Source organism: Oryctolagus cuniculus, chromosome 7 (genome assembly GCF_964237555.1).
Source record: "Oryctolagus cuniculus chromosome 7, mOryCun1.1, whole genome shotgun sequence".
Lineage (NCBI taxonomy): Eukaryota > Metazoa > Chordata > Mammalia > Lagomorpha > Leporidae > Oryctolagus > Oryctolagus cuniculus.
In genome coordinates this window covers 66,759,107-66,783,884 of record NC_091438.1, presented here as the reverse complement: position 1 = coordinate 66,783,884, position 24,778 = coordinate 66,759,107, and the positions used below count along the sequence as shown (strand labels likewise).

Below are 24,778 nucleotides of genomic sequence, written 5' to 3'. Positions count from 1 at the left end.
TGGTGTTTGTAATTTTTTCCTTTCCTTTTATACATATTGAAAAATGTAACTTGATAATTATAAAATTTCTTAGGGTAATTCTATAATGTGAATTTCCTTTTCTGTTTATAAATATTACCATTTTTCATTCTTAACCTGAATGCAATGAATTTATACTGTTTTTGTTCCTTTTTACTTTTAATAATAATCTTACTTATTGTAACTGGTTTAGAAGTACTTTTGTTTAAATGGTTTTGTGAGATTTTTGCTTTTTGTTTATTTTCCTTTTGGTAGTGAGGGATTTGTCTTGTTTCCGGAAATTTGTGTATTGTAATTTAATCTTCCATAAATCTATCCTCTATCAAAGTATTATTTAAGTTTGAAAATATTTCTCATATGAAATTACTATTTCATTAGTGAAATTAATATCAGCTCAATATAAGATTTTTTTTTATCTTCTTGATAACTTTCCTATGAGTATACAATAATAGCTTCAATTTAGAGCTACTGCCTGGGACTCAAGACATGTAAAAATGCTTTCATGAATCAGTTTTTTCCCTTTTACTTAAAAGTGTTGTGAAGTGCAGAGAGTAAGAACATTAAAGAATTAAAGATGATAATTAGAAGCATAAGGAAATGAATCTTGTAACATGCTAATGTTGAGGTATCAAGTAGGTAAGAAACAATTAAGACAGACTGAAGAACAGCTAAAAATCAAATAAAACATCCCAAACAGGAAGGGATGATCAAATATATTAACCTTACTGATGAATCAAAAATAAGCTGTCAAGATTGATCATTGGGTTTGGCAACATTTGAGGCCTTTCCCTTGGCAAGCTTATTTAATGAATGGAAAGAGTGAAAAGTGGTATTCATGAGAATTGTAGAGAGGAATTTAATAAAAATTGAGGACAATTCATTTTCTAGAAACTTTGCTTTCAAGGGGAATAGAGAAATTGATTATAAATGGAAGGTAATACAGTATCAGAAGAATTTTTTTTTTAAAGACTAAAGATATGACAAATTTATATGTTAATAGGACTAGTTCATTAGAGAAAAAAACATCCAGGAATGAGAGAGATTGCTAGAGCCATAGATCTGGTTCACAAATACAAGGTTTCTAAAGTAATCATGAAAATATCATTAATAGCAATATAATGAAAGATGGATAATGTGGATCTGAATGTTTGTAGTTCAGTATCTATCAGAAACATGTAAAGTGTTTTTTCAGTGAAATAGGAAGTGATGGATTGAAGATGAGGGGAAAGTAATCTGAGTAAGGAACTAATTGAGAAAATACAAGTTGAGTTACAGTGACAAATAGTATAATCAATTGTGGGTTGCAGTACAGTTGAAGATGTCTTGGAATTCTTTACTAGAGGTAGAAAATAGAAAATTGGGAGATTGAAATAAAAAGATGGCTGAAATTTGATTATATTGGATAAAATCTAGGATATGAAGATGAGGATAGGCTAGAGGCAGAATGATGGAAAGAATTAAATTCAAGAAATTGACATGGGGGCCGATGCTGTGGCATAGTGGGCAAAGCTGCCACCTGTACTGCCGGCATCCCATATGGATGCTGGTTTGAGTCCCAGCTGCTCCACTTCCAATCCAGCTCTCTGCTATGGCAATAGAAGACCCAAGTCCTTGGGCCCCCACACGTGGGTTAGAGACCCGGAAGCTGATGGCTCCTGTTGGATCAGTGCAGCTCTGGCCATTGCGGCCAACTTGGGATTGAACCACCGGATGAAAGACCTCTCTCTCTCTCTCTCTCTCTCTCTCTCTCTGTGTGTGTGTGTGTGTGTGTGTGTGTGTAATTCTGACTTTATCAAGTGAATAAATAAATCTTTAAAAAAAAAATTGAGAGTATTGAAAGGATTGTCTAAATGGATTTTGAAATTATAAAGACTTCAGACGGGTAGTATGCCAAAAGGGAAATAAGTTACTCCTTAAAGCATGTAGATCTTCCAGATATGCAAGAAATAGTATTTTTAATAACTTAAAACTCAAGTTCCCATCCCAGTTTTGTAACAGGAAATTCATTCTAAATAGTTGACTGAGAAACTGTATACTGTAGTATTTTTAGGAGTATGGGTCTTAAATTCAGACCTTATGTTTATAGCTGGTCTATAGCTTTGTGCAAATTCTTAACCTACTCTGTCTTATTTACTTGGGAATAATATAACATACCTTAAGGCTGTGGATTTGATGAATATAACATACTGAATACAAGTCTGATAGATTGTAACTTCCGAAATGTTGGCTTTTCATTCTGGTTCATAACGGTTTCAGTCCATTTTCTGTTGCTATAACAAAATATCATTTATTTGACTTACAGTTCTGAATGTCCAAAACCATGATGCTGGCCACTGCTCTGTTCTGGTGAGGGCCATGAGATGGATGGCATCACAATGTCAGGAACACATGGCAAGAGGGATTAATCAGATGGTGATACAGGAAGCCAGTGAACAAGGGACCAGTCTTACTTGTGAAACTGGAGTCCCATAAGAACTTAATTTAATCCTTTCTGAGGATAATGACCTCCTCCATGATCGAATCATCTTGAACGAGGCATCACCTCATAAAAATCCCACCACCTCAGAACCACTGCACTGAGAACCACATTTCTGATGCGTGAAAATTTGGAAGACAGAGTCAAGTCGTTTCCAAACTGTAGCATCAGTCTACCTCATTCTGGTTATATGAAAATTCTGAGGTCTAGACCAAACTTCAGTCATCCTTCCACCTTGATTTTCACTGAGATATCTAGCACTCCTATTGCTTTCTTGCTTCACTTGGAGCTTTGAACTACTTGATAAGTTTAAGAACTTAGATATCTAAAATTTAACATCTCTGTGAGTAATATACAAACATCCCCAACATAAGTTAAAACTATGGTCCAAGTAGGTTGAATTAGATGAATTTCCTGGGGCTTATACAATAATCTTTGTTTTTCTTTCTATTTGGTAGAGTAAGTCTGGAGCTGTTAGCAAAATTTTCCTGGCAGTAATCCTGTTGATAGCCCATGGCCATTATATATGAGCCTAAGAGCCATTATGGAGTTAGAGTAATACTGATAATTTGAGCCTCATGCAGAAGCCCTAACAGCTACCCTACTATTCAAAATTTTCAATTACTTTAAACAATAAATTCTATTTTTCCTTTAACTAGAGAGATTTGGTGCTATTAAACTGGCTAAATGTAGGTTGAATATTTCACTTGAAATAGGAATGGGATTTCATCTAAACTACATGAAATTTGAGTTGATACTTGTTCTATAGAACAAACCAACAAAATATGGGGCTGTGAAATCAAGAGGGAAACTAGGCACCTGAAAAAAATTTTTTGTTGCAGTATGTAGTATATAAAATTCTTACTTCCATGTGGTTAGTTTCCATTTATGCCTTTTTCTAGCACTGAACTAGTGTGAGGTCATTAAAGCATGTAAGGTGTAAAATCTAAGGCGGCTGTCACAGAATAATACAAGAACTCTTTGTTTCAATCTAGTCTTAATGGCTCTGGTTCCTGTTGCTGGTAATTGAACAGAATCAGTAAAATCCTGATTATGCAGTGGTGTTAAATGCTGGTCCATAGGCCATACGAGGCCTGTGTGGTCTGGCTCTGCCAAGGCAACCTCAGGTGGAACTCAAAATTCAATAAATCTATAGCAGGCTAATTTTTCTAAGTTGATAATTTTGTGTGGCTCATGAATGATATAAATATCAAATGGCCCTTGCCAGAGAAAAATGGTTCCCACTCCTGAAAGGCAATAGCATTCAAGTGTTATGTTTGATTATTTGGAAAGTATTTATAGAAATAGTTTCTGAAATTTTCCCAAAAATAGAGCATGAAATTCAAGACACTCAAAGAAAACTAGGAAATACAAAAGAACCTACACTAGATACCGTAATAATCCATCTGCTCCAAGTAACAGATATAGGGCTGGCGTTGTGGTGTAGCAGGTAAAGGGACGGCCTGTGACACTTATCCCATGTTGTTGCCAGTTGGGGTCCTAGGTTCTCCACTTCTGATCCAGTTCACTAGTGATGGGAAAAAGGCAGCATATAAGATGGTCCATGTGTTTGGGTTCCTGTGCCCTCATTGTAGACTTAATGAAAGTCCTTACTTCTGGCTTTGGCCTGGTCTGTTTTTGTCATCTGGGAAGTGAACCAACATATAGCAGATTCTCTCTCTCCTCTCTCTTTTCTCTGCTCTCTCCTCTCTCCTCTCTGTAATTCTGACTTTAAATAAATATATAGGGGTCAGTGTTGAGGCCTAATGGGTAAAACAGCTGCCTGCAATGCCAGCATCCTATATGGGTGCCAGTTCAAGTCCTGGCTGCTTCACTTCCAATCCAGTTGCCTGCTAATGCACCTTGGAAAGCAGCAGAGGATGTCCTGAGTCCTTGGGCCCCTTTACCCATATAGGAGACCCAAAAGAAGTTCCTGGCTCCTGGCTTCATCCTGGCTCAGCCCTGGCTGTTGCAGCAACTTGAAGAGTGAACCAATAGATGGAAGATTCTCCCTCTCCCCCCCCCCCCCACACCCCTTTCCTATCACTGTATAACTCTGCCTTTCAAATAAGTAAAACTAATGAAAATAATTAAATAAATAAATCTAAAGAAAATTACCAGATATTGAGACAACCTTGATAGTATCAAAAGTAACGACATTTACAAGGGAGCTCCTATTAGATTATAAGATTTTTCAGCAGAAACCTTGCAAGGTAGAATGAAGTGGGATAATATATTCAGTGTGCTAAAATAAAACAAACAAACAAACATCTTCCAAACGAGTTACATATCTGGCCAAACAATTTCAGAATTGAAGGAAATGGGCATTTCCAGATCCTCTCCTGATTCCAGCCTCCTACCTGCCTGTCTACTGAGGCAAGAGGTAATGGCTCAAGTAGATAGGTCTCTACTCACAGGGAAGACCTGAAGCTTTGCCATGGTCTGGCATAATCCCTTTTGGGCAGTGTACTGGTAGGTGACAGATCTGTATCTGTTGATGTAACTGTTTCTCCATCCTTCAAGCAAATAATAATAATAATCAGAAATGAAGGAAACATTTTCTCAAACAAAAGAAGAGAGTTAATCACAACCAGATTTCTCTTTACAATAAATGCTGAAGAATTGTAAACATTGAAGTAAAAGCACAATAAAGAGCAACACAAAATGATACAGAAATATAGGCATTCTTGGCAAAGGTAAATGTATAGACAAGTACAGAATCCAATGGCTTTATAAAGCAGGTGATTTAATCTCATATATTTAGTATAAATTTTTTAAACCTACAAATTATGTTACAAGGCATGCAATGTAAATAGATAGAATTTGTGTGATCAATAATACAAGGTAGAAGGGCAGAGTTATGAAAGCACAGCCTTTGTATGCAACTAAAATGTACTTCTTAGTTTGAAATAGAGTGTCATAGCTTTAAGATATTTTATATGATTACAACGGTAACCACAAAGAAATGGTGAATGAAAAGGAAATCAAAAAGTGAAACTACAAAAAATCAATGACACAGAAAAGGAAGAAACTGGAGTGGAAAAAAAGGGATAAAAAAGCTATAAGAAACCAATATAAATGGCAACAGTAAGTCCTCTCATATCAGAAATTAATTTAAATGTTGATGAATTAAAGCCATCAATTAAATGACATAAGCTAAATGGATAAAAAGTAAGATCCAGGGTTAGGCATTTAGTGTAACAGTTAAGATTTCATTTGGGATGCCTGTATCCTATATTTGAGTGCCTCAATAGGAGTCATAGATCTGCTCTTGATTCCAGTTTCCTGTTTGTTAGGAAAAGAGTGGCAGATTGGTGTCTCCTGACATGGGGCACCAAAATTTTAGGAAAATAGGTGCAGAATAGAGAAGAGGCAGTGTATGAATTTACAGCCAGACCAAATTTATTCAGAGAAAATAAATCCATAGAGGTTGGTGACCAACTGCCCGTGTGCCCATGATGGAACACGTGGCAAAAGGCCTGGACTCCAGAGACCAGGCCTTTTTATATTTTTGGAGGGCTGAGGATGGGGGTGGGTTAGGGAGCAGCAGGCAGAGAATTCCTGGAACTGGTCTTTCAGGTGGCTGTAAGGATTGAGGTATGAAGTCAATAGGGTGTGAGACCCAACTGAATTTCAAGAGCAAGGAATACATTCCAGTGTTTATCTCCTTTGGGCAATGAAGGAGAATGGCTGAGTTTTCCGTCCTTGTTCCGTCACTTAATATGCACCCTTGGAGCCAGTAGGTGATGGCATAAGTAGTTGAGGCCCTAACATCCATGCAGGAAACACAGATTGACCTCTTGCCTCCTGACTTTATCCAGGCTCAACCCTGGCAGTTTTGGGCATTTGGGTAACTAACAAACTGATGGGAGATCTCTATCTTTCTGTCTCTGTCTCCCTCCCTTTCAAATAAATTTTAAAAATTCAATGTTGCGCTACCTTTATGTAGTGGACTTTACATCTAAGAACAGACACAGACTCAAAGTGAAAGGATAGAAAAAGTCTGAGAATCTAAATATTGCAATATATGGCAAAATTGTCACAAACAACAGAAGCACATTACATAATGATAAACGGAACAATTTACCAGGAAGATGCAACAAATATAAATATAAATATTAAACAAATATAAATATTAACCTATCATATTTTATACATCTGTTAAAAGTGTCAAGCCATGGATTCCCAAGAAAACAAATCAATCCATATTTAGATAACATAAAAACTAACACTGGGCCAGCGCCGCAGCTCACTAGGCTAATCCTCCAACTTGCGGCACCAGCACACCAGGTTCTAGTCCTGGTCGGGGCGCCGGATTCTGTCCCGGTTGCCCCTCTTCCAGGCCAGCTCTCTGCTGTGGCCAGGGAGTGCAGTGGAGGATGGCCCAGGTACTTGGGCCCTGCATCCCATGGGAGACCAGGATCAGCACCTGGCTCCTGGCTTTGGATCAGCATGGTGCGCTGGTGGCAGCGCAGCGGCCATTGGAGGGTGAACCAACGGCAAAAGAAGACCTTTCTCTCTGTCTCTCTCGCTGTCCACTCTGCCTGTCAAAAAAAAAAAAAAAAAAACAACAACAACAACAACACATTGATATTTGTAAGGTAATAAATACAGAAAGATAATTCATCTAAAGGGATAGCAATTAGATTGACACCTGACTTCTCTAAAGGTATTGTGAAATCCAGATATTTATGGAATATCCTCAAGATTCTGGAAGAATATAACTTCTATAAGTTTACCCACAAGAAATTTTTTAAAAATAAAGGTAAAATAAAGACATGAGAATAGAAACAACTAATAGAATTTGTCCTCAGCAGATATTCACCATAAGAAATTTTAAAGAACATATTTTAGACATCCAGAGTAACCTTAGATGCACGAGGAGTGAAGAGTAAAGAAAATAGTAAAGGTCTGAGTAAACCTGAGTGAACCCTAGCCATTATTCCTACAAAAAAAATTTAATGTTATGCAGGATTATATGAAATATACAATAAAAATCTAAACCATACCTGAACTGGAATAGAATAAGTCATGGTTAAGTATTTTAAGTCTACTTTATTTTATTTATTGTGTTCAAATGTGCACAGGTGTTAATTTCGGACTATGAAAATATGAGGTATAATTTCTGTTCATAGAATAAAGTAGAATGAGTAATTTATACTAAGATAAAGGGCAAAATATGTAAGCTACTTTTGTACTTTAAAAAGAAAATCTATGGGACAATAATAAAATGATGTAAACACAAATTTATAATAATTTTTTTTTTTTTTTTTTTTTTGACAGGCAGAGTGGACAGTGAGAGAGAGAGAGAGAGAAAGGTCTTCCTTTGCCGTTGGTTCACCCTCCAATGGCCGGCGCACTGCGCTGATCCGATGGCAGGAGCCAGGTACTTCTCCTGGTCTCCCATGGGGTGCAGGGCCCAAGTACTTGGGCCATCCTCCACTGCACTCCCTGGCCACAGCAGAGAGCTGGCCTGGAAGAGGGGCAACCGGGACAGAATCCGGCGCCCCAACCGGGACTAGAACCCGGTGTGCCGGCGCCGCAAGGCAGAGGATTAGCCTAGTGAGCCGCAGTGCCGGCCAAATTTATAATAATTCTATTCAGTGTAAGTTGCCTACATGTTCCTATTCAAAGGCAAAATTTTCAAGCATAATTTAAAAAGAAACATGAATAAAAAACATTAATGGTAAAAATGTACAACAAAATAAATGATGAAAATTTAACCAGACATGTTGGTGTAAGAGCCTACTATGTGATTTGTTGCAAAATAAATAAACTTAAGAACAAAGAATACTGTCAAAAATAAAATTGTTTTACAATAAAAATAACTCATGATTGGAAAAATCAATAGTTCTCAATATTTACTCACATTATTAATAAGTTTTAAAATAAGTAAAAGAAAACCTTCACAGAATGTTAAGAAAAAATTTGAAGTCCACAACTGTAATGATTTTTAATATTACAACCTCAGTAATTGTTAGATCTCATAAAATTTTCATTACTTTGATCAAATGAATATATAAAGAGCACATTCTTTTTCCAATTTGTTACATACAAATGCAGAAAGTCTTTCAAAGTATTTAAATAATACACAATCTATTAATTGGACAAATCACATAGTAGGCTCTTACTATATTTTATTCAGTCATTTTCCAATACAATGGAGATTTAAGTTATTTCTAAAAATTCTGATGTAATAATTTTTTTAATTTTAAAGTAAAATTTTTTACATAATGGGAAAAGATTTTATGTACTTCATATATGCAGTTTAAGAAGATAATATTTTCATATTTATGCATATATTTTCATATCATTGTTTATGCATATATTTTCATATATGCAGTTTTAAGATGATATTTCCCATCCCACTGTCTCCCTCCTTTGTTCCCACTCTCCCTCATCCTTTCTTTCTTATTTTTCTGTTAATTTTTTCAATAACATATTTTGTTAAAAAACAAAAATCAAAAATACCTCAATTTAGTGGGAATATAGACAATGGCTATAAACAACAATTGAATTGAATATGACCATTTCACCCATATACAGTAAATTTTAAAGTATTCACAGATCATTAAAACTATAGTAATGTAATGTTTTTGTTGCACTACTTAATTTTTACTTAGAAAACTTTTATTTAAGGTATACAAACTTCATGCATTTTATTTATATAAATTTAGAAACATAGTGATTCTTCTCTCACTACCCTCCCTCTCACCCCTACTCCCATCCTCCTCCTCCTCCTACACCCTCTCTTTTTCCAATTTTTATTTTATACATAGATATATTTTCAATTAACTTTATACTCATAAAATTAACCCTACACTAAGAGTTCAAAAGATAGTATGGGGAACAAAACTGTTCCTCAACAGTCAAGACCTGGGCTGTTCAAAATCATTGCATCTAAAAGTGTCAATACCATTTCCATAGATTGCCTTTTAGATACTGTATTAATTACCACAGATCAGGGGGAACATGTGGTATTTGTCTTTTTGTGATTGGTTTATTTCACTAAGTATATTGGTTTCCAGTTGCATCCATTTTGTTGCAAACAACAGGATTTCATTCTTTTTACTGCTAGGTAGTATTCCATTGTGTACATACACTGTAATTTCTTTATCCAGTCTTCAGTTGATTGATACTATTGATTCTATATCTTAGATTCTATATCTTAGACATTGTGAATGGAGCTGCAATAAACATGGTGGAACAGATAACTCTTTCATATGTTGATTTCATTACCTTTGTGTAAATTCCCAGGAGTGGGATGGCTGGGTCATTTGATAGGCCTATATTAATTTCTGAGGTATCTCAATACTACCTTCCATAGTGGCTGGACCAGTTTACAATTCCACCACCAGTAGATTAGGGCACGTTTTTCCCTACATCCTCACCAACAATTATTGTTTGTTGATTCCTATGTGAGAGCCATTCTAACTGGGGTGAGGTGAAACTGCATCGTGGTTTTGATTTGCATTTCCCTTATGGCTAGTGATCCTGGACATTTTTTCATGTGTCTGTTGGCCATTTGAATATCCTTTTTTGAAAAATAACTTCAAGTCCTTTGCCCACTTTTTAACTGAATTGTTTATGTTGTTGTTGCTGAATTTCTTGAGCTCTTTATAGATTCTGTATATCAATCCTTTATCAGTTAATAATTTCTAGTATTTTCTCCCATTCTGTCGGTTGCCTCTTCAATTTGCTGAATGTTTCTTTTGCAGCGTAGAAACTTCTCAATTTGATGTGATCTCATTTGTCAATTTTGGCTTTGATTGCCTGTGCTTCTGTGATCTTTTCCAAGAAGTCTGCCTATGCTAGTGACTTGCAGCATTTCCCCAATGTTTTCTAATAATTTGATGGTATCAGGTTGTAGATTTAGGTCTTTGATCTTTTTTGTGTGGATTTTTGTGTAAAGTGTAAGGTAGGATTCTTGCTTCATACTTTTGCATCATACAGAGATCCAGTTTTCCCTGCACTGTTTGTTGAAGAGACTGTCCTTGCTCCAGGGATTGATTTTAGCTCCTTTGTCAATGATAAGTTGATTGTAAATATATGGATTGATTTCTGGAGTTTCTATTCTGTTCCATTTGTCTACACATCTGTTTTTGTGTCAGTATCATGCTGTTTTGTTTATAACTTCCCTGTAGAAATGTCACCGGAGGAAAGGCCATGGAAGCCATGGAGTTCTTGTCTTCATGCAAGAAAGAATTCAGGCGTGAGTCCAGAGAGCAGAGTGATAAGGTTTTATTGGGGATAGGACATCTGGCAGAACGGAAGGGGCAAAGAGAGTGTGCCCAGTCACTCAGACTGGGGAGAGCGAGGTTACATGGTTGAAAGGAGAGAATATACCTGGACAGTCCAGGTGGGTGGCTTAGCTGAGAGGCAGAAGACTGAGCACAGTCTATTTGGACTCCCTAGATTTTAAGAGAGTCTCTTTACCCACCTCCCCCTCTCCTCCAGGACAAAGGATGGGGAGTCCTAGTGGAAGGGTTTGTTGGATGAAAATTAGCAAATTCCTCCCCAGATTTGCTGGCCCTGGGCAGAGCAGAGGGGCTTCCCTTAGAGTGTCTGTGTAGGTTTTATTGCCCCATGTTATCAGGTCACCCATTTGGTCCTGAGGAGAGAGAATTCTCCTGGGAGCTTTCCTTGGGGGAAGACCTGGACAGTTATCAGGGTCTGAACAGGACTTTGAAGTGCAAAATGTTGGGCTTCTGGAGCTTCAGCAGTAGGTGCTGGTCATAAAGGCCTGTCTCACACACACATAGGCTAAATTTCTAACTTCCTACCTAACAGTATGTCTTGAAATCTGGTATTGTGATGCCTCTGGCTTTGTTTTTGTTGTTTATGATTGCTTTAGCTATTATAGTCTCTTGTGTTTCCAAATGAATTTCAACATCATTTTTTTTTTTAGATCTGAGAAGAATGTCCTTGGTATTTTGATTGAAATTGCATTGAATCTGTAAATTGCTTTTGGTAGTATGAATATTTTGATGATATTGATTTTTCCAATCCATGAGCATGGGAGATTTTTTTCATTTGTGGTGTCTTCTATTTCTTTAATATTTTGTAATTCTCATCATAGAGATCTTTGACATTCTTGGTTACATTTATTCTGAGTTGATTAATTTTTTTAGCTATTATGAATTATATTGATATTGGAAGTTCTTTCTCAGATATGGCATTGTCTGTGTTTACAAAGGCAATTGATTTTTGTGTGTGATTTTATATCCTGCTACTTTACCAAACTCTTTTATGAGTTCCAATAGTCTGTTAGTGGAGTTTTTTGGATCCCCTGTATTAGAACCATGTCATTTCCAAAAAGGGATAATTTGACTTCCTCCTTCCCAATTTTTATCATTTTGATGTCTTTTTCTTCTCTGATGGCTCTAAAACTTACAGGATTATATTGAATAGTAATAGTGAGAATGGGCATCCTTGTCTGTTTCTGGATCTTAGTGGGAATTTTCCCAACTTTTCCCCATTCACTAAAATGAAGGCTATGTGTTTTTCATAAATTGCCTTGATTATGTTGAGAAATAGAAGAAACATTTCGTCAACACAAACAAGAAATGTTTTAACAAGGGTCAGTATTGAGATATAGCAGGTTAAGCCATCCCCTGCCACATTGGCATCTCTTTTTGATGTGTAGTTCCAGTCTTAGCTACTCCACTTCTGATCAACCTTACTGCTAATGTGCCTGGGAAAGCAGCAGAAAATGGCTCATATACTTGGGTTGTTGGCACTCATACGAGAGATTATGATGGTGTTCTTGGTTCCTGGCTTCAGCCTACCTCAGCACTGGCTGTTGCACCCAATTTAGAGTAAATTAGCAGATGGGAGATTCTCTTCCTCTTCCTCTTCCTCTTCCTCTTCCTCTTCCTCTCTCTCCCTCCCTCCCTGCCTCCCTTCCTCATTCCCCCTCCCTCCCTTTCTCTCTCTTACCCTCTCTCCTTGTCACTCTGCTTTTTAAAGAAAGAATCTTTTCAAAAATGCTGTAACAAACATCTATGCATGTATCTTCCTGTACACTTGGATGAAGATTTCTGTAGATTAGATAACTAAGTGGCATTTAAAGTGTATTTTTATCTCTTAAAATTATGCAAAATTGCCTACAAGGGGATCAATTTGTACTCTCTCTACTACTGGTACTATAGTGCATCATAGTACCTTACCACATTCTTACTAAGTTTGATGTTGTCATGTCTCTAATTATTTTGTTTTCCTTTTTAGTGGATAAGAAATGATTTCTAACAATTAACATTTTCCAGATACTCTCAAGGCTGAGCATGTATTCACATTCATTTTAGCAATATGAATTTTCTGTTTTTTCCTGTACCTTTTTACGTGCTTTAATTTCTAAACTGTATTTTACTTTATTTTTTATTCACTTGAAAGGTAGAAAGAGATAAGGGGGTGGGGGGAGAGCAAGCTTTCATGTGCGATTTCATTTCCCTGATGCCCCCAGTAGCAGCAGCTGATCCAAGGTAAAGAACCAGGACTGTGAAACTGATTCCAGATTACTCATGTAGATGGCGGGGACCCAAGTACTTGAACCATCATCTCTACCTCCCAGGATGTGCGTTTGCAGGAAATTGGAGAAGAAAGCAAAATAAGAACTTGGAATGGGGCCGGAGCAGGAGGGCATCCCAATGGCATCTAACTAAGCCAAACAAAGTACTGTAATATTTTTGCTGATGAAATGTTGTGATCCTATTGTCAGACTAATCATAACTTTAATAAGTTAATTCTAGATAAAAAATAGCCACAGAAAATCTAAGATGAGGCTTGCATATATTCCTAGCTGACTAGGAAGCTACACATGTTCCAGAGAGACTGCAAAAGGACTTAGTAGAAACTAAATGTGTGGAAAACTTCAGAACTCCTAGAACTTTATGCTCTCAATCACAGATGTTCAGATATAAACAAAGTAACCCTATGACCTAAAAATTGGAAGTAGCTATGATAAATAGAATATTCCAAAAAATTAATAGACTAGTGAAATTAAAAGGTATTTATTTTGGTGTGAATTTTTTTAAATCATTTCATAGTGTTTTCATAATGTGCACTACATGAAATTTTTAGACCTCTCATATGCAGCCTTTCCTAATTTTGTTTTTATCTGCAATTTTGTTTTTGACTATCTTAAGTATTGTGATCTCATCATTTAGAAATGTGTGCTGATGGTGTATCTCCTCTACTTTGACCCTTCTAATGAGGTGGCCAAATCACTATTAACCAAACACAAATCTTCAGTAGTTTCCAAATTATCTATTTCCAAATAGCTGTTTATACACAATCCTGAATTATAACTTGGTGTAAGATAGTAAAGAATTCAAAAGGGAAGTTTAACTTGTTACTCTATCTGGTCATGCTGATGTTCAAGCACGACTTTAAATCATGTATAAAATATGAGCCATGTTAAATTTTCCTTACTGGATATGCATAAGCCACACTTAAAGGCTTTCTTAAAGAAGTAAAAGGCAGCATTGTAGATACTGTAAATTCTAATTAAATTGAGATAGTTAAATCCAGAAATATGAAATAAGCATTGCTACCTATAGTCAGCTCTTGCTTTAAGAACTTAAGAACAAAAACCAGAAACAAATGAGTCTTGCTTGGTTCTGAAACTGAAGAGATTTCTTCAGTAATTTTTTTTTAAGGTTTATTTATTTATTTGAAAGGTAGAGTTATTTGAAAGAGAGGGAAAAGAAACCTTCCATCTGCTGGTTCACTCCTGAAATGGTTGCAATGCCAGGCTTTGCCCTGGCCATAGGCAATAGCCCTGAACTCTATCCTGGTCTCCCACATAAGTTGAAGGGGGACATTCCTGATTTCCTGGGTGCATTAATGGGGAGCTGGGTTAGAAGTGGAGCAGTAGGACTCTAACTAGCACTCATATGAGATGCTAGCATTGCAGGCAGCAGCTTAACAGACTGCACCATAAGGCTGGCTCTTTCCCATAATTTTAATATAAATTCAGCTTTTCTACCAGTTTTGAGTTGGCATACTCTGTTTTTGTGAAGCATTGAACAGTATTAGTTAAGTACAATCATATCTTTAGAAAGAGAAAACAGGATTTACTAAACTGGAGTTTACCAAAATTTCAGTGGACCAAATCACATTTATTTAACCACACAAAGCAATTTTACTTAAATCAGAACTGTCCACCAAAAATTATTCTTTCAGCCATTCATGATCTTAATTTTGGTGTAAGAATTATGGTGCATGTAAAAAATATCATGAGACATGACTGTTTTGTAATAAGCAGTGGCCCACCATTATTCATTTGTAACTCTGTTGAGATCAGTTATCAAGACTGCTCATTAATTCTAATTCTTTTTTTAAGGTATTTATTTAATTGAAAGGCGGAGTTAAAGAGAAGCAGAGGCAGAGAGAGAGAGAGAGAGGGATGGAGTGGGGAAGAGAGAGAAATATCTTCCATGTCCTGGTTCACTCCCCAAATGACTGCAATGTCTGAATCTCAGCTGATGCAAAGTAAGGAGCCAGGAGCTTCCTTTGGGTATCCTACGTGGGTGTAGGGGCCCAAGGACTTGAACCATCTTCCCTTGCTTTCAGTAACATTAGCAGGTAGCTGAATTGGAAATGGAGCAACTGGGACTTGAACCAGCACCCATATGGGATGCCAACAATGTAGGAAGCAGCTTGACCACCTATATCACAGTACCATCTCCATTCTTCTTCAAGCCTGTGAATATCATTTTGGTTTTAAGGATGCATTTCTTGGGCTATTCAAAATACTGTATCAGAGTGTCTTTTTACCTTTGTTCTTTCTGGTATCTGAGTAAGAGAATCAGAATCCTATCTGTCCTGCCTTATGCCCAAAGAGACCATGGAGATTTGACCCAATCTTGTGCTTGCCTTTTGGACAGAGTGGCACAGGGCACACTTCTGAACAAAACCTTCAACATCACCCATTTTTAATTAGTGCTGTCATCACTTGCACTGCAAAGGCTCACATTCTGAAGTTGGATGTTCTGCTTTCTAATGCTTTGCAGAATTTTTTGCATCCAAATAAACTTTTTAATTCCATTTTCCAAAATCTTTTTGAACTTACCTGTATGTTCTAAGAAATAAAATATTGTTTAAGAATCAAAAGCAAGGGGCAAGCGCTGCGGCTCAGCAGGTTAACACCCTTGCCTGAAGCGCCAGCATCCCAAAAGGGCGCTGGTTTGAGACCCAGCTGCTCCACTTCCCATCCAGCTCTCTGCTATGGCCTAGGAAAACAGTGGAAAATGGCCCAAGTCCTTGGGCTCCTGCACCCACATGGGAGACCCGGAAGGGGTTCCTGGCTTCTGGCTTCAGATCAGCACAGCTTCGGTCGTTGTGGCCAATTAGGGAGTGAACCAGCGAATGGAAGACCTCTCTCTCTCTCTCTCTCTCTCTGCTTCTCCTCTTTCTGTGTAACTATGATTTTCAAATAAATAAATAAATCTTTATAAAAAAAAGAATCAAAAGCACAGTTGATGCAAAAAAAAAAAAAAAAAAAAAAACAAATGCCACCTATGAAATTGGAATGATATAAAAAGAACAAAATGGTAAAATAGGATGTCTCTTCTTTTCTCCTGGACTCAGATTTTAGAGCAAGCCAAAAAATACTTCTATGTGATTCCTGAAAACCAGATAAAAGTTTCCTGAACTCAGGAAGACAAAAAAACCAAATGCATAGAGACTAGGCAGGAAATTTGGGACACTGCTACCTTTCTTCTCAGAACAACACCATTTTTCTACCTCCGACTCAGCCCATTCACATGGCTTGATGTGTTTGGAAGGAAGCCTTCAACTCCTGTCTTCTCCTTGGGAATGAAAGAGAGTAGAACATACATTTAGCTGAAATTCAGGAAGACTTCCTGAGGGACTAAATGCTATCTTTACTGTAACCAAGAACTTAGAGGAACCAGGCACCACATTGGAGGTCTCTGGTTACCAAATTGCATTATCCTCCAGATACAGTGGTGCCACAAAAAGACAGAAAATGAGTTTTGAGACCATGATTTTAGGTTAATACCCAGATACTACAGTATTGGAGACACAAAGGAGTTCCTGAGTAGAAACCAGCCAACTTCTTCAAATAGGAGGGAACATAGAAAAACACAGAAAAGAAAAATATATACATAAAGAGCTTGAGAGATTTCCAGAGATTTATCTAGTAAGAGTTTGTAAATAATAAAATGAGACTTCAAAAAATTTCAGGTGCTAGAAGGACCAGAACAACAACAACAACAAAAAGACACACAAAGAAACAACCAAGATATGTTTAAAGGAACTAATGAAATCTCCATAAACGAACATAAACAATGGTAATACATAATTGGTAGAGAATTCAAAGTCGCTGTTCTAATGAAACACAAGGAATTAAAAGAGAACACAGTTTTTTTGTGTGTTTGTTTGTTTTGACAGAGTGCACAAGTGAGAGAGAGAGACAGAGAGAAAGGTCTTCCTTTTGCCGTTGGTTCACCCTCCGATGGCCACTGCGGCCAGCGTGCTGCAGCTGGCCCACTGCACTGATCCGAAGCCAGGAGCCAGGTGCTTCTGCTGGTCTCCCATGGGATGCAGGGCCCAAGGACTTGGGCCATCCTCCACTGCACTGCTGGGCCATAGCAGAGAGCTGGCCTGGAAGAGGGGCAACCGGGACAGAATCCGGCACCCCGACCAGGACTAGAACCCGGTGTGCTGGGCCGCAGGTGGAGGATTAGCCTAGTGAGCCGCGGTGCCAGCCAAGAACACAGTTTTAACAACTAAATGAAATCAGGGAAATGATGCATGACAAAAATAACAGTATCAACAAAGAAATAGAAACTGTGATAAACCAAATTCTGTAACTGAAAAAGACAGTACATGAATTGACGTTCTCTGGGGGGAATGTGACGGGGAGAAGAAATAAATATAAACTTGAAGACCATATTTATGAAATCACTGAAACAGAGAAGCAAAATAAATAAATGAGTCCAAGGAGTTTATGAAATTTAAAAACATGAATAGAAAAGAATTAATGATAAAAATCTACAACAAAATAAATGATAAATATTTAACCAGACAAGTTGGTATAACTTTATCAGTATGGACAAAATAAACTTAAGAACAAAAGTGTTGTTTTATAATAAAAATTATTCATGTTATGATTCAAAAAATCAATAGTTCTTAGTATTTACTCACATTGTTAATTAGTTTAAAATAAGTGTAGGAAAACCTTTTCAGAGTAGTACAAAAAAGCAGACATCCACAATTGTAATGAGAAATTTTTATATCACAACCTCAGTAATTATTAGATCTCAACAAAAGTTTTATTAGTCTTCAAATGAGCATATAAAGAACCCATTCTTTTCCCAACATGTTACATACACAATCAGAAAAGTGAGTTTTTGAAAGGATTGAAATAACACAATGCGGTAATTGGACTAAAATCACATGGTAGGTTCTCACTGACTTTTATTCAGTCATTTTCCAATACAATGGAGATTTAAGTTATTTCTAAAAATTCTAATGTTATAAGAAATGTTTTAACAAGGGCCAGCACTGTGACATAGCATGTTAAGCCATCACTTGCCGCATTGGCATCACATATTGATTGGTGTGCAGTTCAAGTCCCAACTACTGCACTTCTGATCAACCTTACGACTAATATGCCTGGGAAGGCAGCAGAAGATGGCCCAAAAACTTGGGTATCTGACACTCATATGAGAGACTAGGATGGTGTTCTTGGCTTCTGACAGCCTGACTCAGCACTGGCTATTGCAGACATTTGATGGTGAATTGGCAGATGGAGGATCTCTCTCCCTCTCTCTCTCTTTTTCCTTCCCTTCCTCATTCCTGCTCCCGCCCTTCCTGTCTTTCTCTCTCTACTGTCATTCTGATTTTTTCTTTTAAAAAAGATTTATTTATTTATTTGAAAGGTAGAGTTATAGAAAGGCAAAATCAGAGTGAGAGAGAGAGAGGTCTTCATCCGCTGTTCACTCCCCAGATGGCAGCAACAGCTGGTGCTGCGCTGATCAGAAGCCAGGAGCCAGGAGCTTCCTCCAGGTATCTCATATAGGTGTAGTGGTCCAAGGGCTTGGGCCATCTTCTGCCTTCCCAGGCCATAGGAGAGAGTTGAATCAGAAGTGGAGCAGCCGGGACACAAACCAGCGCCTGCATGGGATGCTGCCCCCACAGGCAACGGCTTTACCTACTGCACCACAGCACCAGCCCTCACTCTGCTTTTCAATGATGGAAAGAAATCTTTTCAAGAATGTTATAACAAATTTCTGTGTATGCATTTTCTTGTACACTTGATTGAATATTTCTATAGATAACCAAGTGTATTTAATGACTTTTTATATCAAAAAATAATGCAAAATTGATGTCAATTATTCAAAAAGGTACCAATTTGTACTCTCTCCTTTTTTTTTTTTTTTTTTTTTGACAGGCAGAGTGGACAGTGAGAGAGACAGAGAGAAAGGTCTTCCTTTTGCCGTTGGTTCACCCTCCAATGGCCACCGCGGCCGGCACGCTGCGGCCGGCGCACCGCGCTGATCTGATGGCAGGAGCCAGGAGCCAGGTGCTTTTCCTGGTCTTCCATGGGGTGCAGGGCCCAAGCACCTGGGCCATCCTCCACTGCACTCCCTGGCCACAGCAGAGGGCTGGCCTGGATGAGGGGCAACTCTACTCTCTCCTTTAATGGTACTATACAGTGCATCATATACCTTACCACACTCTTATTAAATTTGATGTTATCAAGTCTAATTTTATTTTCCTTTTTATTGGATATATTTGACTCTTATTTTAATTAGCATTTTCCAGGTACTCTCAAAGCTGAGCACATTTTCACATCTGTTTTTGCTATATGAGTTTCCTCTTTAATGTTTCCTGTTCCTTTTCACATGGTTTTTATTTTTAAATTATATTTTATTTTTTATTAATTTGAAAGGTGGGGGGAAGAGAGAGAGAGAGAGACTCTTTCATGTACTAGTTCATTCTCCTAATGCTCCCAGTAGCTACAGCTGTTCAAAGGTGAATAACTAGGATTGTGAAACTGATTCCAGGTTACTCATGTAGTTGGCTGGGACCTAAGTACTTGAACCATCACCTGCTACCTTCTAGGACATGCATTAGCAGGAAATTGGAATAGAAAGTAAAACAGGAATTTGGAATGGGGCCGGGGCAGAGGGCATCCCAATGGCATCTAACTAAGCCAAAGAAAGCACTCTAATATTTTTGCTTATGCAATATTGTGATCCAAGACCAATTATAACTTTAATAAGATGACCTTAGAAATAAAATATAGCTGTAGATAATCTGAAATAAGGTTTGCACATATTCCTTTCTTACTAGGAAACTACACATATTTCAGAGAGACTTTAAAAGGACTTAAATGAAAGTAAATGCCTGGGAAATTTCAGAATTCCTAGTACTTTGTGCTTACAATCACAGATCTTCAGATACAAACAAATCAAGACATGCTAAAAATCAAGTGTTATCAATACTCCCGAAATGGAATGGCCTAACAATTCAAAGTAGAAATGAAAAACAGAATATTTAAAAATTTAATAGAAAAGTGAAATTAAAAAGTATTTTTTTTTGTTTTACACTAGGCATATTTCTGGCTATTTAAATGAACTGATAATGTATCTAAAGTGAGACATAGACTCCAATACAATAGTAATGGGGGACTTCAACACCCCACTTTCATCAATGGATAAATCAGCCATACAGAAAATCAACAAAGAAACAACAAAGTTAATCAAAACTATACACCAAATGGAACTAACCAATATCTACAGAACTTTCCACCGCATAGTTGCAGAGCACACATTCTTCTCATCAGTGCATGGAACTTTCTCTAGGATAGACCATATACTAGGCCATAAAGTAAGTCTCAGAAAATTCAAAAAAATAAAAATCATGCCGTGCATCTTCTATGATCACAGTGAATTAAAGCTAGAAATCAACAACAATGCATATTCTATATCTAGAACATATGCAAACACATGGAGACTGAACAACATGCTCCTAAATGAACAGTGGGTCATAGAGGAAATCAAAAGAGAAATAAAAAACCTTCTGGAAACAAATGAAGACAACAATACAACATATCAAAACTTACGTGATACACAAAAGCAGTGTTTAGAGAGAAGTTTATAAGCAGTTGTTGCCTACATCAAGTAACTATAAAGTCACCAAATAAATGAGCTAGCAATGCATTTCTAGAACCTAGAAAAGCAATAATCAAACCCCAAGTTAGTAGGAGGAAAGGAATAATTAAAATAAGAAATAAACACGATTGAAACCAAAAACAATATAAAAGATTAATGAAATGAAGAGCTGGCTTTTGCAAAAATAAACAAAATTGACACAACATTGGCCCAGCTACAAAAAAAAGAGGGAGAAGACCCAAATCAAGAAAATCAGAGATGAAAAAGGAAATGTAACAACAGATACCACAGAAATAAAAAAGAATCATCAGGAATGACTACAAAGAGCAATATGCCAACAAATTGGGAATACAAGCAACCAAAATTGAGTAATGAAGACATAGAACATCTAAACAGACCAATAAACAAGATGGAGATTTATTTAATCAGTAATAAATACCCTAACAACAAAGAAAAGCTCAGGTCCCGATGATGGTTTCACTACTGAATTCTACCAAACATTAAGAGATGAATTAATTTCAGGTATTTTCAAGCTATTCAAAGCATTTGAAATGGAGGATATCCTCACAAACTCTTTCTATGAAGCCAGCATTACTTAATTCCTAAACCAGAAATAAAAACAACAGTGAAAGAAAACTATAGACCAGTTTCCCTGATGAACATAGATGCAAAAATCCTCAACACAATACTAGCCAATCAAATCAAACAGTGCATCAGAAAGGCAAAGATGGTTCAACATCCAACAATCAATAAATGTGATATATCACATTAACAAAGTGAAGGGGAAAAAAGCCATATGATTATCTTAATTGATGCAGAGAAAGCATATAATAAAATTTAGCATCCTTTCATGATGAAAACTTTAAACAAATTGAGTATAGGAAGAACATTCCTCAACATAATCAAGGCAATTTATGAAAAACCCACAGCCATCATCTTACTGAATTTACGGGTAAGCTCTGGAGGCATTCCCACTAAGATGCAGAATCAGACAAGGATGCCCACTCTCAGCTTTGGTATTCAATATAGTCATGGAAGTTTTATCCAGAGCCATCAGGAAAGAAAAGAAATCAAAGGAAGGGGCCAGCATTGTGGCAGTGCAGGTAAAGCCACCACCTATAGTGCTGGCATCCCTTATGGGCGCCTGTTCATGTCCTGGCTGCTCTGCTTTGATCTAGCTCTCTGCTATGGCCTGGGAGAGCAGTGGAGGATGGTCCAAGTCCTTGGGCCCCTGCACCCAAATGGGAAGACCCGGGAGGGCTCTGGGCTCCTGGCTTCAGACCTGCACAGCTCCAGCTGTTGTGGACAATTAGGGAGTGAACCAGCGGATGGAAGACCTCTCTCTCTCTCTCTCTCTCTCTCTGCCTCTCCTTCTCTCTCTCTGTAACTCCTTCAAATAAATAAATAAATCTTTAAAAAAAAGAAATCAAAAGGATACAAATTGGGAAGGAGGAAGTTAAACTATCCCTATCTGCAAATGAGGTGATTCTATATATTTAGGGGAACAAAAGACTCCACTAAGGGACTATTGGAGCTCATAGAAGAGTTTGGGAGAGTAGCAGGATATAAAATCAACATACAAAAATCAGTAGCCTTTGTATACACAGAAAATGCCATAGCTGAGAAAGAACTTCTAAGATCAATCTTATTCACAATAGCCACAAAAAGATTAAAATATCTTGGAATAAATTTAACCAAGGATGTCAAAGAACTCTATGATGGGAATTACAAAGCATTAAAGAAAGAAATATAATAAGACTAAAAAAGAGGAAAAGCTCTTCCATGTTCATAAATTAGAAGAATCAATACCATCAGAATGTCCATATTATTGACAGCAATTTGTAGATTCAATGTGATCTCAATCAAAATACCAACAACATTCTTGGATCTAGAAAAAATGATGGTAGAATTCACATGGAAACACAACAAACACTAAATAGCTCTAGTAATCTTAAACAACAAAAACAAAACTGGAGGCATTACAATACCAGATCTCAAGGCATACTACAAGGCAGTTATAAACAAAACAGCATGGTACTGGCACAAAAACACACGTGTAGGCCAATGGAACAGAATAGAAAATTTAGAAATCAATCCACACATTTACAAACAACTCATCTTTGACACAGCAACTAAAATCAATCCCTGAAGCAAAGAGCCTCTTCAATAAATGGTGCTGTGTGAACTGGATCTCCACGTGCAGAAGTATGACACAAGACCCCTACATTATACCTTACACAAAAATCCAATCAAAATGGATCAGCGACCTAAATCTATGACCTGATACCATCAAGTTACTAGAGAACAATGAAGAAACCCTACAAAACATTGGCATAGGGAGAGACTTCTTGGAAAAGACCCTAGAAGCACAGGCAATCAAAGTAAAAATTAATAAATGAGATTACATCAAATTGAGACGCTTCTGTACTTCAAAAGAAACACTCAGCAAAGTGAAAAGGCTACCAATAAAATGGGAGAAAATATTGACAAACTACGCAACTGATAAAGGATTAATATCCAGAATCTATAAAGAGCTCAAGAAACAACAACAGAACAAACAATCCAGTTATTAAATAGGCAAATGATTTGAATGAAAATTTTTCTAGAGGGGAAATTTGAATGGCTAAAGACACATGAGAAAATGCTCAGGATCAATAGCCATCAGGGAATTGCAAATCAAAACCACAATGAGGTTGCACCTCACCTTCATTAGAAAGGCTTAAAAAAAAAAAAAGACTTTCATACAGAAATCAACAAACAACAAATGCTTATTAGGATGTGGGGGAAATGTATGCCAATTCACTGTTGGTGGGAATGTAAACTGGTGCAGCCACTGTGGAAGACAGTATTGGAGATACCTCAGAAAGCTTAATATAGACCTACCATATGACCCAGCCATCACACTCCTGGGAATTTACTGAAGGGAAATAAAATCAACATATGAGAGTTATCTGTATCCTCAAGTTTATTGCAGCTCAATTTATAATAGCTAAGATATGGAATCAACCCAGATATCCATCAGCAGAAGACTGGATAGAGAAATTATGGTATATATATACTACACAATACTACACAGTAAAAATAAAATGAAATCCTGTCATTTGCAACAAAATGGGTGCAAATCAAAAACATTATACTTAGTGAAATAAGCCAGTCCCCAAAAGACAAATACCATATGTTCTCTGTGATCTGTGGTAACTAACAGATTGCCTGTAATGTAATCTATAGGAGCTAAACTGACACTTTGTAATATGATGATTTTGAACAGCCCTTGTCTTGACTGTTGAAGAATAATTTTTTGTTTGTTTTTGTTTATGTTTTCTTTTTTCTTCATACTATTCTGGGCCTTCTCTACTTAGTGTAGGGTTAATCTTATGAGTATCAAATTAACTGAAAATAGATCTTTGTAAAAAATAAGAATGGGGATGGGTGAGGGAAGAGGAAGAAGGGAGGGAGATAGGGTGGGAAGAATAAATATGTTCCTAAATTTGTATATATGAAATGCATGAAATTTGTATTCCTTAAATAAAATTTTTATTAAAAAGCTAAAGAAAAATAAAAATGCATATCTAAGAGCAGATAATCACCAAATGAAGAGATATTTTTTGACCTGAAAGAAATAGCTATAAAAAATGTGGAATGAAGCTTAGAGAGAAACATAAAAGATAGAAAATATGAGAGAGAGATTAAGGGACATTTTGAATATAATGACAACTACTTCTATATTCAATTGTAGTTCAAGGAGAAGCATAATAAGTAAATGAGTAAGAAAATCGGTGAAATTATGCCTTCTGTCTTATTTATCTGGCAAAAAATTTAAACCACAAATTCCTAAGAAAGCGTGGGAAGTGAGATACACAGCAGACCCATAGAATGGCAGATGTCCTAAATAAAACTCTGGCCTCAGAATCAGCCCTTAAGGCATGCGGATCTGGCTGAAAAGCCCATGAGACTATTTCAGGCATGGAAAGCCAAGACACTCTGGGGAAAAAAAAAAAAAAATCTAAATGAAAGATCTCCGTGAGTGAGATCCCAGTGGAAAGAATGGGTCATCAAAGAAGGAGGTACCTTTCTCTGAAGGGAGGAGAGAACTTCCACTTTGACCATGGCCTTATCTAAATATGATCAGAGTTGGTGA

At 37.0% G+C, this 24,778-nt stretch overlaps 1 protein-coding gene across 2 annotated transcripts in view; it reads left to right on the top strand.

The window, feature by feature from the left end:
• Nucleotides 1-24,778, top strand: part of LOC100343733 (pancreatic alpha-amylase) — a 50,326-nt gene that overhangs the window by 1,071 nt on the left and 24,477 nt on the right. The window lies entirely within an intron of this gene.